Raw genomic sequence first — 13,319 nt, 5'->3', positions numbered from 1 at the left:
GCATCGCATGCTCCCTCCACCATCGAGATTTGGTGTTTGCGTTGAACATGATTGGATTATGTTTACCGCAAAACGGTTATTAATTTAAGGAGAATAATGGTTACTCCGTTTATTTGAATAATACCTTCAGTGGTCTTGCACCTAAAATGAATCTCGATCGTAGTGATACACATGTTCATGCCAAAAGATATAAAATAGTAATGATAGTACCACATACTTGTGGCACTGCAACTTGAGTCATATTGGTGTAGAACGCATGAAGAAGCTCCATGTAGATGGATCTTTGGACTCACTCGTTTTTGAAAAGATTGAGACATGCGAACCATGTCTATTGGTATATATGCATGAAGAAACTCCATGCAGATGGATCGTTTGTACTCACTTGATTTTGAATCACTTGAGACATGCAAATCATACCACATGGGCAAGATGACTGAAAGGCCTCGTTTTCAGTAAGATGGAACAAGAGAGCAATTTATTGGAAGTAATACATTTTGATGTATGCAGTCCAATGAATGCTGAGGCATGCAGTGGATATCGTTATGTTCTTACTTCACGGATGATTTGAGTAGATGCTGAGAATATTTACTTGATGAAACACAAGTCTGAATTATTGAAAGGTTCAAGTAATTTCAGAGTGAAGTTGAAGATCGTCGTGACAAGAGGATAAAATGTCTGTGATATGATCATAGAGATGAGTATCTGAGTTACAAGTTTGGCACACAATTAAGACATTGTGGAAAGTGTTTCACAATTAATACCGCCTGGAACACCATAGTGTGATGGTGTGTCCGGACATCATAGCTGCACCCTATTGGATATGGTGCATACCATGATGTTTCTTATCAAATTACCACTATCGTTTATGGGTTAGGCATTAGAGACAACCGCATTCACTTTAAAAGGGGCACCACGCAATTCCGTTGAGACGACACCGTTTATAGAAACCTAAGTTGTCATTTCTTAAAAGTTTGGGGCTGCGATGCTTATGTGAAAAAGTTTCAGGCTGATAAGCTCGAACCCAAAGCGGATAAATGCATCTTCATAGAATACCCAAAAACAGTTGGGTATACCTCCTATTTCAGATCTGGAAGCAAAAGTAATTGCTTCTAGAAATGAGTCCTTTCTCGAGGAAAAGTTTCTCTCGAAAGAATTGAGTGGGAGGATGGTGGAGACTTGATAAGGTTATTGAACCGTCGCTTCAACTAGTGTGTAGCAGGGCACAGGAAGTTGTTCCTGTGGCACCTACACCAATTGAAGTGGAAGCCTATGATAGTGATCATGAAACTTCGGATCAAGTCACTACCAAACCTCGTAGGACGACGAGGATGCGCACTACTTCAGAGTAATGCGTGATCCTGTCTTGGAAGTCATGTTGCTAGACAACAATGAACCTACGAGCTATGGAGAAGCGATGGTGGGCCCATATTCCAACGAATGGCTCGAGGCCATGAAATCCGAGATAGAATCCATGTATCAGAACAAAGCATGGACTTTGGTGAACTTGCCCGATGATCGGCAAGCCATTGAGATAAATGGATCTTTAAGAAGAAGACGGACATGGACGGTAATGTTACCGTCTATGAAGCTCGACTTGTGGCAAAGAGTATTTTCACAAGTTCAAGGAGTTGACTACGATGAGTTTTTCTCATCCGTAGCGATGCTTAGGTCCGTCGGAATCATGTTAGCATTAGCTACATTTATGAAATCTGGCAGATGGATGTCAAAACAAGTTTCCTTACCAGTTTTCGTAAGGAAAGGTTGTATGTGATACAATCAGAAAGTTTTTGTCGATCCTAAGGATGCTAAAAGGTATGCTAGCTCCAGCGATCCTTCCATGGATTAGAGCAAGCATCTCGGAGTCAGAATATACGCTTTGATGGGGTGATCAAAGTTTTTGGGTTTATACAAAGTTTGTTAGAAACTTGTATTTACAATAAAGTGAGTGGGAGCGCTACAACATTTCTGATAAGTATATGTGAATGACATATTGTTGATCCGAAATGATGTAAAATTTCTGGAAAGCATAAAGGGTTGTTTGAAAGGAGTTTTTCAAAGGAAGACCTGGATAAAGATGCTTACATATTGGGCATCAAGATCCATAGAGATAGATCAAGACGCCTGATGATACTTTCAAAAGACAGCACACCTTGACATGATTTTGAAAGAGTTCAAAATAGATCAGCAAAGAAGGAGTTCTTGGCTGTGTTACAAGGTGTGAGTATTGAGTGAGACTCAAGACCTGACCACAGCAGAAGATAGAGAAAGGACGAAGGTCGTCCCCTATGCTTTAGACGTAGGCTCTATAGTATGCTATGCTGTGTACCGCACATGTAGTGTGCCTTGCCATGAGTTGGCCAAGAGGGTACAATGGTGATCCAGAAAGGATCTCATGACAGCGGTCGAACTTATCCTTAGTACCTAGTGGATTAAGGAATTTTCTCGATTATGGAGGTGGAAAGGAGTTCGTCGTAAAGGGTTACGTCGATGCGAACTTTGACACTAATCCGGATGACTCTGAGTAGTAAACCGGATTCGTATAGTAGAGCAATTATTTGAAATGGCTCCAAATAGCGCATGGTAGCATCCACAAGATGACATAGATATTCGTAAAGCACACGGTTCTGAAAGGTTCAGACCCGTTGACTAATAACCTCTCTCACAAGCATAACATGACCAAACTAGAACACATTGAGTGATAATCACATAGTGATGTGAACTAGATTGATGACTCTAGTAAACTCTTTAGATGTTGGTCACATGGTGATGTGACCAGTGAGTGTTAATCACATGGTGATGTGAACTAGATTATTGACTCTAGTGCAAGTGGGAAACTGTTGGAAATATGCCCTAGAGGCAATAATAAATGGTTATTATTATATTTCTTTGTTCATGATAATTTTCTATTATTCATGCTATAATTGTATTGTCCGGAAATCGTAATACATGTGTGAATACATAGACCACAACGTGTCCCTAGTAAGCCTCTAGTTGACTAGCTCGTTGATCAACTGATAGTCATGGTTTCCTGACTATGGACATTGGATGTCATTGATAACGGGATCACATCATTAGGAGAATGATGTGATGGACAAGACCCAATCCTAAGCATAGCATAAAAGATCGTGTAGTTTCGTTTGCTAGAGCTTTTCCAATGTCAAGTATCTTTTCCTTAGACCATGAGATCGTGCAACTCCCGGATACCGTAGGAGTGCTTTGGGTGTGCCAAACGTCACAATGTAACTGGGTGACTATAAAGGTGCACTACGGGTATCTCCGAAAGTGTCTGTTGGGTTGGCACGGATCGAGACTAGGATTTGTCACTCCGTGTGACGGAGAGGTATCTCTGGGCCCACTCGGTAATGCATCATCATAATGAGCTCAATGTGACTAAGGCGTTAGTCACGGGATCATGCATTGCGGTACGAGTAAAGAGACTTGCCGGTAACGAGATTGAACAAGGTATTGGGATACCGACGATCGAATCTCGGGCAAGTAACATACCGTTTGACAAAGGGAATTGCATACGGATTGATTGAATCCTCGACACCGTGGTTCATCTGATGAGATCATCGTGGAACATGTGGGAGCCAACATGGGTATCCAGATCCCGCTGTTGGTTATTGACCGGAGAGGCGTCTCGGTCATGTCTGCATGTCTCCCGAACCCATAGGGTCTACACACTTAAGGTCCGGTGACGCTAGGGTTGTAGAGATATATGTATGCGGAAACCCGAAAGTTGTTCGGAGTCCCGGATGAGATCCCGGACGTCACGAGAGGTTCCGGAATGGTCCAGAGGTGAAGAATTATATATAGGAAGTCAAGTTTCGGCCACCGGGAAAGTTTCGGGGGTTACCGGTATTGTACCGGGACCACCGGAAGGGTCCCGGGGGTCCACCGGGTGGGGCCACCTATCCCGGAGGGCCCCGTGGGCTGAAAGTGGAAGGGAACCAGCCCTTAGTGGGCTGGGGCACCCCCCTTGGGCCTCCCCCCATGCGCCTAGGGTTGGGAACCCTAGGGGGGAGCTTCCCCCTTGCCTTGGGGGGGCAAGGCACCCCTTCCCCCCCTTTGGCCGCCGCCCCCCCTTGGAGATCCCATCTCCCTGGGCCGGCGCCCCCCCCAGGGGCCTATATAAAGGGAGGGGGAGGGAGGGCATCAACCTACAGCCTTGGGCGCCTCCCTCCTCCCCTGCAACACCTCTCTCTCTCTCGCAGAAGCTTGGCGAAGCCCTGCCGGAGACCCGCTACATCCACCACCACGCCGTCGTGCTGTTGGATCTCCATCAACCTCTCCTTCCCCCTTGTTGGATCAAGAAGGAGGAGACGTCGCTGCACCGTACGTGTGTTGAACGCGGAGGTGCCGTCCGTTCGGCACTCGGTCATCGGTGATTTGGATCACGGCGAGTACGACTCCGTCATCCACGTTCATTGGAACGCTTCCGCTCGCGATCGGGTATGTAGATGCACTCCCTTCCCCTCGTTGCTAGTATACTCCATAGATGCATCTTGGTGAGCGTAGGAAAATTTTAAATTATGCTACGATTCCCAACAGGTGTTATTAGACGTTGTGTACCTGAGTATGAACAGGGAACAGATCCTACGCAAGTGTCACTCCGAGGCTTATGGAGGACACCACGCTGGAGATAGAACTGCACATAAGGTATTGCAATCCGGTTTTTATTGGCCTACTCTCTTCAAGGATGCTCGTAAGTTTGCTTTGTCTTGTGATGAATGTCAAAGAATTGGCAATATTAGTAGACGTCAAGAAATGCCTATGAATTATTCACTTGTTATTGAACCATTCGATGTTTTGGGCTTTGATTATATGGGACCGTTTCCTTCCTCTAATGGGTATACACATATTTTAGTTGCTGTTGATTACGTTACTAAGTGGGTAGAAGCTATTCCAACTAGTAGTGTTGATCATAACACCTCTATTAAGATGCTTAAAGAAGTTATTTTTCCGAGGTTTGGAGTCCCTAGATATTTAATGACTGATGGTGGTTCACATTTTATTCATGGTGCTTTTCGTAAAATGCTTGCTAAGTATGACATTAATCATAGAATTGCATCTCCTTATCACCCACAATCTAGTGGTCAAGTAGAATTGAGTAATAGAGAGCTCAAATTAATTTTGTAAAAGACTGTTAATAGATCTAGAAAGAATTGGCCCAAGAAACTTGATGATGCATTATGGGCCTATAGAACTGCATATAAAAATCCTATGGGTATGTCTCCATATAAGATGGTTTATGGAAAAGCATGTCATTTACCTCTCGAACTAGAACATAAGGCATATTGGGCTATTAAAGAGCTCAATTATGATTTCAAACTTGCCGGTGAGAGGAGGCTATTTGACATTAGCTCACTTGATGAATGGAGAACCCAGGCTTATGACAATGCCAAACTGTTTAAAGAAAAAGTTAAAAGATGGCATGACAAAAGGATACAAAAGCGTGAGTTTAATGTAGGTGATTATGTGTTGCTATTCAACTCTCGTTTAAGATTTTTTATAGGAAAACTTCTCTCTAAATGGGAAGGTCCTTACGTTATCGAGGAGGTCTATCATTCCGGTGCCATAAAAATCAACAACTTCGAAGGCACAAATCCGAAGGTGGTAAACGGTCAAAGAATCAAACATTGTATCTCAGGTAATCCCATAAATGTTGAAACTAATGTTATTGAAACCATAACCCCGGAGGAATACATAAAGGACACTTTCCAGAACGTTTCAGACTCCAAAAAGGAATAGGTAGATGGTACGGTAAGTAAACCGACTCCAAAACAGTTCTAATGGTAATTTTTCTCCGTTTTGGAATATTTAAGAAAATAGGAAAATAAGAAGCAGTCCGGGAAGGACACGAGGCATCCACGAGGGTGGAGGGCGCGCCCTACCCCCCTGGGCGCGCCCCCTGCCTCGTGGGCACCTCGTGTGCTCTCCGGACTCCGTTTTCTTGCACAGTACTTCTTTTGGTCGGTAAAAATTCATTATATAATCTCCCGAAGGTTTTGACCACCGTATCACGCAAATATCCTCAGTTTTTGTTTCGAGCTGTTTCTGTAGCAGATTTGGAGCAAGATGTCATCTCAGGATTCCGACGGAGAGAGCTATGTCTCACACCTCATTGCTGACCCAAAGACCTATGGGGATCTATCTCCTTGTGGTCGAACTACGGATGAGGAGGAGGATGCTCATTTGATGAGGGTCAATGATTCAAGTTCGGAGGAGGAGGATGTCCCTCTACCTCAACCTGGGGATATGCACGTGAAGTTCAAGAAGTCTAGTCTCCCTAAGAGGGCTAAACTGTCTAACAACCGATCTATTCCTTCTCGTTTTCGGAAGAAAAGCAAAGGAGATTTATGTGACAAGATCTTGAAGCTGGAATCGGAGGTCGATGATTTAAAGGAGGAAATTGCTCTTCTCAATTACAATATGAAGAAGCTGAAAGCACAATTTACATCATCAACAACTCCATCATCACCACCTCCGAAGAAAGAGATATAATCACATGGGTATGGGCACTCCCCTTGGCAACTCCAAGCTTGGGGGAGGTGCCCCAGTATCGTATCACCATCACACTCCTATCTTTACTATTCTTCTTAGCTTGATCCTTTTAGTAATATTTTGCTCTAGTAGCATAAAGTTTTAGCATGGTTTAGGTTTGAGTTTTGCTTTATGATCCCTCTATGTAATCGAGTCCGTGAGCTATATATAATAAATATTAGTGTTGAGTTAAGGGCTTGATTATCTTACTATGATCTTGAGGGAATAAAATAAAAGAAAAATAAAGAATAAAAAGAAATAAAAGAGATCATATTGATCTTATGAAGAGTAATGACTTCACATATAAAAAGTATGATGAATAAAAGTTGTTGAGGGTTGACAAACATAGTTTTGGTCATCGTTGCAATTAATAGGAAGTAATAAAGAAAGAGAGGTTCTCACATATAAATATACTATCTTGGACATCTTTTATGATTGTGAGCACTCATTAAAATATGACATGCTAAAGAGTTTATGTTGGACAAGGAAGACAACGTAATGGGTTATGTTTTCTTATATCCGAAATAAAGTATATTGTCATGGATCGTCCAACATGTTGAGCTTGCCTTTCCCCCTCATGCTAGCCAAATTCTTTGCACCAAGTAGAGATACTACTTGTGCTTCCAAATACCCTTAAACCCAGTTTTTTCATTGAGTCCACCATACCTACCTATGGATTGAGTAAGATCCTTCAAGTAAGTTGTCATTGTTGCATGCAATAAAAAATGCTCTTTAAATATGTATGATTTATTAGTGTGGAGAAAATAAGCTTTATACGATCTTGTGATGTGGAAGAAATAAAAGTGACGGACTGCATAATAAAGGTCCATATCACAAGTGGCAATATAAAGTGACGTTCTTTCGCATTAAGATATCGTGCATCCAACCATAAAAGCACATGACAACCTCTGCTTCCCTCTGCGAAGGGCCTATCTTTTATTCTTGTCTCACTTCTTATGCAAGAGTCATGGTGGTCTTCACCTTTCCTTTTTACATTTTATCCTTTGGCAAGCACCTTATGTTGGAAAGATCCTGATATATATATATCCAATTGGATGTAAGTTAGCATGAATTATTATTGTTGACATTACCCTTGAGGTAAAAGGTTGGGAGGCAACACTATAAGCCCCTATCTTTCTCTGTGTCCGATTAAAACTCCATACCTTTAGTATTGCATGAGTGTTAGCAATTGTGAAAGACTAAATGATAGTTGAGTATGTGGACTTGCTGAAAAGCTCCTATTTGACTCTTTCTGATGTTATGATAAATTGCAATTGCTTCAATGACTGGAGATTATAGTTTGTTAGTTTTCAATAAATTTTCTGATTCATACTTTACATTGTGAATAGATTATTACTTGAGCATAAGAAATCATATGACAAAATATATTTATGTTGCTGTTATAAGAATGCTCATGATGCCCTCATGTCCGTATTTTATTTTATCGACACCTCTATCTCTAAACATGTGGACATATTTATCGTTATCGGCTTCCGCTTGAGGACAAGCGAGGTCTAAGCTTGGGGGAGTTGATACGTCCATTTTGCATCATGCTTTTATATCGATATTTATTGCATTATGGGCTGTTATTACACATTATGTCACATTACTTATGCCTATTCTCTCTTATTTTACAAGGTTTACACGAAGAGGGAGAATGCCGGCAGCTGGAATTCTGGGCTGGAAAAGGAGCAAATATTAGAGACCTATTCTGCACAACTCCAAAAGTCCTGAAACTTCACGAAAGTTATTTTTGGAATTAATAAAAAATACTGAGCGAAGAAAGTACCAAAGGGGGGCCACCCACCATCCACGAGGGTGGGGGCGCGCCCTACCCCCCTGGGCGCGCCCCCTGCCTCGTGGGCCCCCTGGCAGGCCTCCGGTGCCCATCTTCTGCTATATGAAGTCTTTTACCCTGGAAAAAATCATAAGCAAGCTTTCGGGAAGAAACTCCGCTGCCACGAGGCGGAACCAATCGAGGGCTTCGGTGGAGCTGTTCTACCGAGGAAACTTCCCTCCGTGAGGGGGAAATCATCGCCATCATCATCACCAACGATCCTCTCATCGTGAGGGGGTCAATCTCCATCAACATATTCACCAGCACAATCTCCTCTAAAACCCTAGTTCATCTCTTGTATCAAATCTTTGTCCCAAAGCCTCAGATTGGTACCTGTGGGTTGCTAGTAGTGTTGATTACTCCTTGTAGTTGATGCTAGTTGGTTTATTTGGTGGAAGATCATATGTTCAGATCCTTTATGCATATTAATATCCCTCTAATTATGAACATGAATATGATTTGTGAGTAGTTACATTTGTTCCTGAGGACATGGGAGAAGTCTTGCTATAAGTAGTCATGTGAATTTGGTATTCGTTCGATATTTTGATGAGATGTATGTTGTCTCTCCTCTAGTGGTGTTATGTGAACGTCGAATACATGACACTTCACCATTGTTTGGGCCTAGAGGAAGGCATTGGGAAGTAATAAGTAGATGATGGGTTGCTAGAGTGACAGAAGCTTAAACCCTAGTTTATGAGTTTCTTCGTAAGGGGCTGATTTGGATCCATATGTTTCATGCTATGGTTAGGTTTACCTTAATACTTCTTTTGTAGTTGCGGATGCTTGCAATAGGGGTTAATCATAAGTGGGATGCTTGTCCAAGAAAGGGCAGCACCCAAGCACCGGTCCACCCACATACCAAATTATCAAAGTAACGAACGCGAATCATATGAGCGTGATGAAAACTAGCTTGACGATAATTCCCATGTGTCCACGGGAGCGTTTTCCTTTATATAAGAGTTTGTCCAGGCTTGTCCTTTGCTACAAAAAGGATTGGGCCATCTTGCTGCACCTTATTTACTTTTATCACTTGTTACCCATTACAAGTTACCTTATCACAAAACTATCTGTTACCGATAATTTCAGTGCTTGCAGAGAATACCTTGCTGAAAACCGCTTATCATTTCCTTCTGCTCCTCGTTGGGTTCGACACTCTTACTTATCGAAAAGGCTACGATAGATCCCCTATACTTGTGGGTCATCAAGGCCTACATGAAAAATTTAGGGATATCAGCCCTTGAGAGTTTTTGTAATGATCTCTTGCCTACTTCGGAAGCCGAGGTTGAGGTAGAAGGGACGGAGGATGAGGACATTGTAGAGCCACTAGAGATAGATGGTAAGGTCTCAAGTCTTTCCGATAATAACGAAACGAAGGTTGAGGTGGATAAGCCCAAGCGTTCCTGGAAAAAGAAGGTGTATCCTACTTCGACTATTCATAGAAGTGCTAGAGTTAAACTTAAGAAAAAAATTCATGATGATGTATGAAAGGAATTTTTTGGAATAGCAGAGGTCTAGCTGACTTGGCTAAAAGAAGGTTCCTTGCAGAGACATCGATAGATCAACAACTAGACTTTTATTGCTCTTCTCGAGACAGGAAGAGATAATTTCACCTCACAGTTCCTTGTAACTTTGTCTGGTGGAATTGATTTTGATTGGCACTGTTTACCACCCAGAGGAAGATCCGGTAGGATTTTGCTGGGGGTCAAGTGTGAAACTCTAGAGGTGCTTAATGTGGTTCGGGGGGATTTTGTGGTTAAGTTTCGGGTGAGATCAAAGTTGGATGGGTTCCATTGGCCTTTGGTGGCTGTGTATGGAGCAGCCCAACCCGAATTTAAGCCTGATTTCCTAGCTGATCTAGTTCGGATCTGTGGGGATGAAAGACTTCCCGTCCTAGTTGGAGGGGACTTTAATATAATCAGAAGAAGAGATGAGAAGAACAATGACAATTTTTGATGGGCGTTGGTCCCTAATGTTCAATATGATTATTGAGAGTCTCAGTCTGCGGGAGATTGAACTCACGTGTAGGCAGTTCATATGGGCCAACACATTACCTACCCCAACTTATGAAAAGTTGGATAGGGTGCTAGCAAGTGTGGAATGGGAACATAAATACCCACTGGTGTCAGTGCATGCGATGCAGAGGGCAATCTCGGATCACACACCATTGCTAGTAGACTCGGGAGACGCAACACATATTGGTAACAAAAACACTTTCTCCTTCCAATTAAGTTGGTTCGAAAAAGAAAACTTCATGGCCATCATAGCACGAGAATGGGCAAAGCCTATTGGTGGGCGATCTAGTTTAGAGAGATGGCAAAACAAGATTAGGCATCTACGACAATTTTTACGGGGTTTGGCCAAAAACGAAAGTGAGATTTACAAACAAGAAAAAGAAAGACTCACCCAACTGATCGAGACTTTGGACCTAAAAGCATAATTGAACCTGCTAGATGTGGTGGAACAGGCCACAAAGTCCAAAGTTGAGCAAAGCCTACGTGCTCTTCTTAGAGAACAAGAACTAAAATGGGCCTTGTGCGCTAAGGTTCTCAAGGTTGTCCAAGGGGATGATAATACACAATTTTTTCACATGATCGCGAACGGTAAACATCGGAAGAAGAGGATCATCCAGCTTGAACAGGACGAGGGGACCGTGGTGGGTCATGAGAACCTCAAGTCCTATATCTCCAACTATTATAAACAACTTTTCGGGCCGCCGGTTGAGAATAAGGTCTCCCTAGATGAGTCTGTATTGGGAGATATCCCTCAGCTACAGGCAAAGGAAAATGAGGTTCTATCTGCACCGTTCACTGAGAAAGAGGTTCTTGATGCAATTTCTCAAATGAAACCGAATAAAGCACCCGGACTAGACGGGTTCCCTGCGGAATTCTATAGGAAATGTTGGCATATTATTAAGGATGATCTTATGCCTATGTTTCATGATTTCTTCAATGGCCACCTCGAACTGTTTCATCTTAACTTTGGTATGATACGCTTTTGCCAAAGAAAGAAGAAGCGGTTCGCATCGAGCAGTTCAGGACGATTTGTCTTCTCAATGTGAGCTTCAAAATATTCACGAAAGTGGGTACTAATAGACTGACACGGATCGCCCATTCGGTGGTGCAACCGAGTCAGACGGCCTTCATGCCGGTAAGACATATCCTAGAAGGGGTTGTTGTCCTCCATGAAACTCTACATGAAATCCATTCAAAGAAACTAGATGGGGTTATCTTCAAAGTGGATTGCGAGAAGGCATATGATAAAGTTAAGTGGCATTTTCTTCAGCAGGCAATGCGTATGAAGGGTTTTAATGAGACATGGCGGAACCAGGTGGGTTCTCTTGTCCAAAAAGGTAGTGTCGGAATAAAGGTTAACAATGATATCGGACATTATTTTCAGACTTAAGGGCTTGAGACAGGGGGATTCAATGTCTCCTCTCCTGTTTAATATAGTGGCCGATATGTTGACCGTTCTGATCGGTATGGCCAAGGAGAACGGCCAAGTTGGTGGACTTGTCCCACATCTAGTCGATGGGGGAGTATCCATCCTACAGTATGCCGACGACACTATTCTTTTCATGGAGCACGACATTACAAAGGCCCAGAATAAGAAATTAGTGTTATGTCTCTTTGAACAATTGTCGGGACTAAAAATTAATTTTCACAAGAGCGAATTGTTCTGCTTTGGTAGGGCTAAAGAGGAACAAGATGCATATAGACAATTGTTCGGATGTGAATTAGGTTCTATGCCATTCAGTTACTTGGGCATACCGATTCATCATCGCAAACTTTCGAATAAAGAATGGAAATGCATCGAAGATCGAATTGAGAAAAAGCTTAGCTGCGGGAAGGGCAAGCTAATGTCATATGGACGTCGGTTAGTGTTTATTAATTTAGTATTAACTAGTATGCCGATGTTCCTGTTATCTTTCTTCGAAGTACCCACAGGGGTACGGAAGAGATTAGACTTTTTTCGGTCTCGATTTTTTTGGTAGTCAGATGAGGCTAAAAAATAAGTATCGCCTGACAAGATGGGATGTCATATGCCGACCTAAGGACCAGGGAGGTCCTCGGTATTGAGAACTTGGTAATTAAAAATAAATGCCTCATGATTAAATGGTTGTATAGGTTATCAGTTGAGACAGAGGGTATGTGGGCACAGATCTTACGCAACAAATACTTGCAATTTAAAACTCTTGCCCAAGTGACCGTGAGACCTAATGATTCACCTTTTTGGAAAGGGCTTATGAGAACGAAAGATTTGTTCTTTCATAGGGTCAAATTCTTGGTTGGTAATGGAATGACAACAAGATCTTTGGGAGAATACGTGGTTAGGGGAGGCATCCTAGCCATGCAGTATCCCACCCTATATAATATTGTACTACGTATGGAGGATTACGTGGGCACAATATTACAATCGGTACCCTTAAATATCCAATTTTGGCGGTCTTTAGTTGGGGAGCGCTGGAACTCCTGGATGCACTTGGTACGGAGGTTGATGGAGGTTCAACACTCCGACCAACCTGATTCGTTCCACTGGAAGTTAGCTAGAAATGGTGTGTTTACGGTCAAATCCATGTATGTGGATCTAATTAATTATGGCCCAATCCCGAGATCGATACATATCTGGAAAGTTAAGGTTCCCTTGCGTATTAAAATCTTTATGTGGTTTGTCCACAAGCAAGTGATCCTCACCAAAGATAATTTACTAAAGCGACGTTGGGTAGGCAGTGCACGATGTTGTTTTTGTGATCATGATGAAACAATACAACACCTATTCATAGATTGCCCTCTCGCGAAATTACTTTGGCGAACGATTCATATAGCCTTTAACATTATTCCTCCAGTTAGCATTGAATTGTTATTTGGGACGTGGTTAGCTGGTGTAGATCATATTACCGCGTCTCGTATTCGGATTGGAATATGTGCACTTGTTTGAGCTA

The sequence above is a fragment of the Triticum aestivum genome, chromosome 7D, assembly GCF_018294505.1.
Source record: "Triticum aestivum cultivar Chinese Spring chromosome 7D, IWGSC CS RefSeq v2.1, whole genome shotgun sequence".
NCBI lineage: Eukaryota > Viridiplantae > Streptophyta > Magnoliopsida > Poales > Poaceae > Triticum > Triticum aestivum.
The sequence above is the reverse complement of the archived record's forward strand: the minus strand, read 5'-3'. Positions refer to the sequence as shown.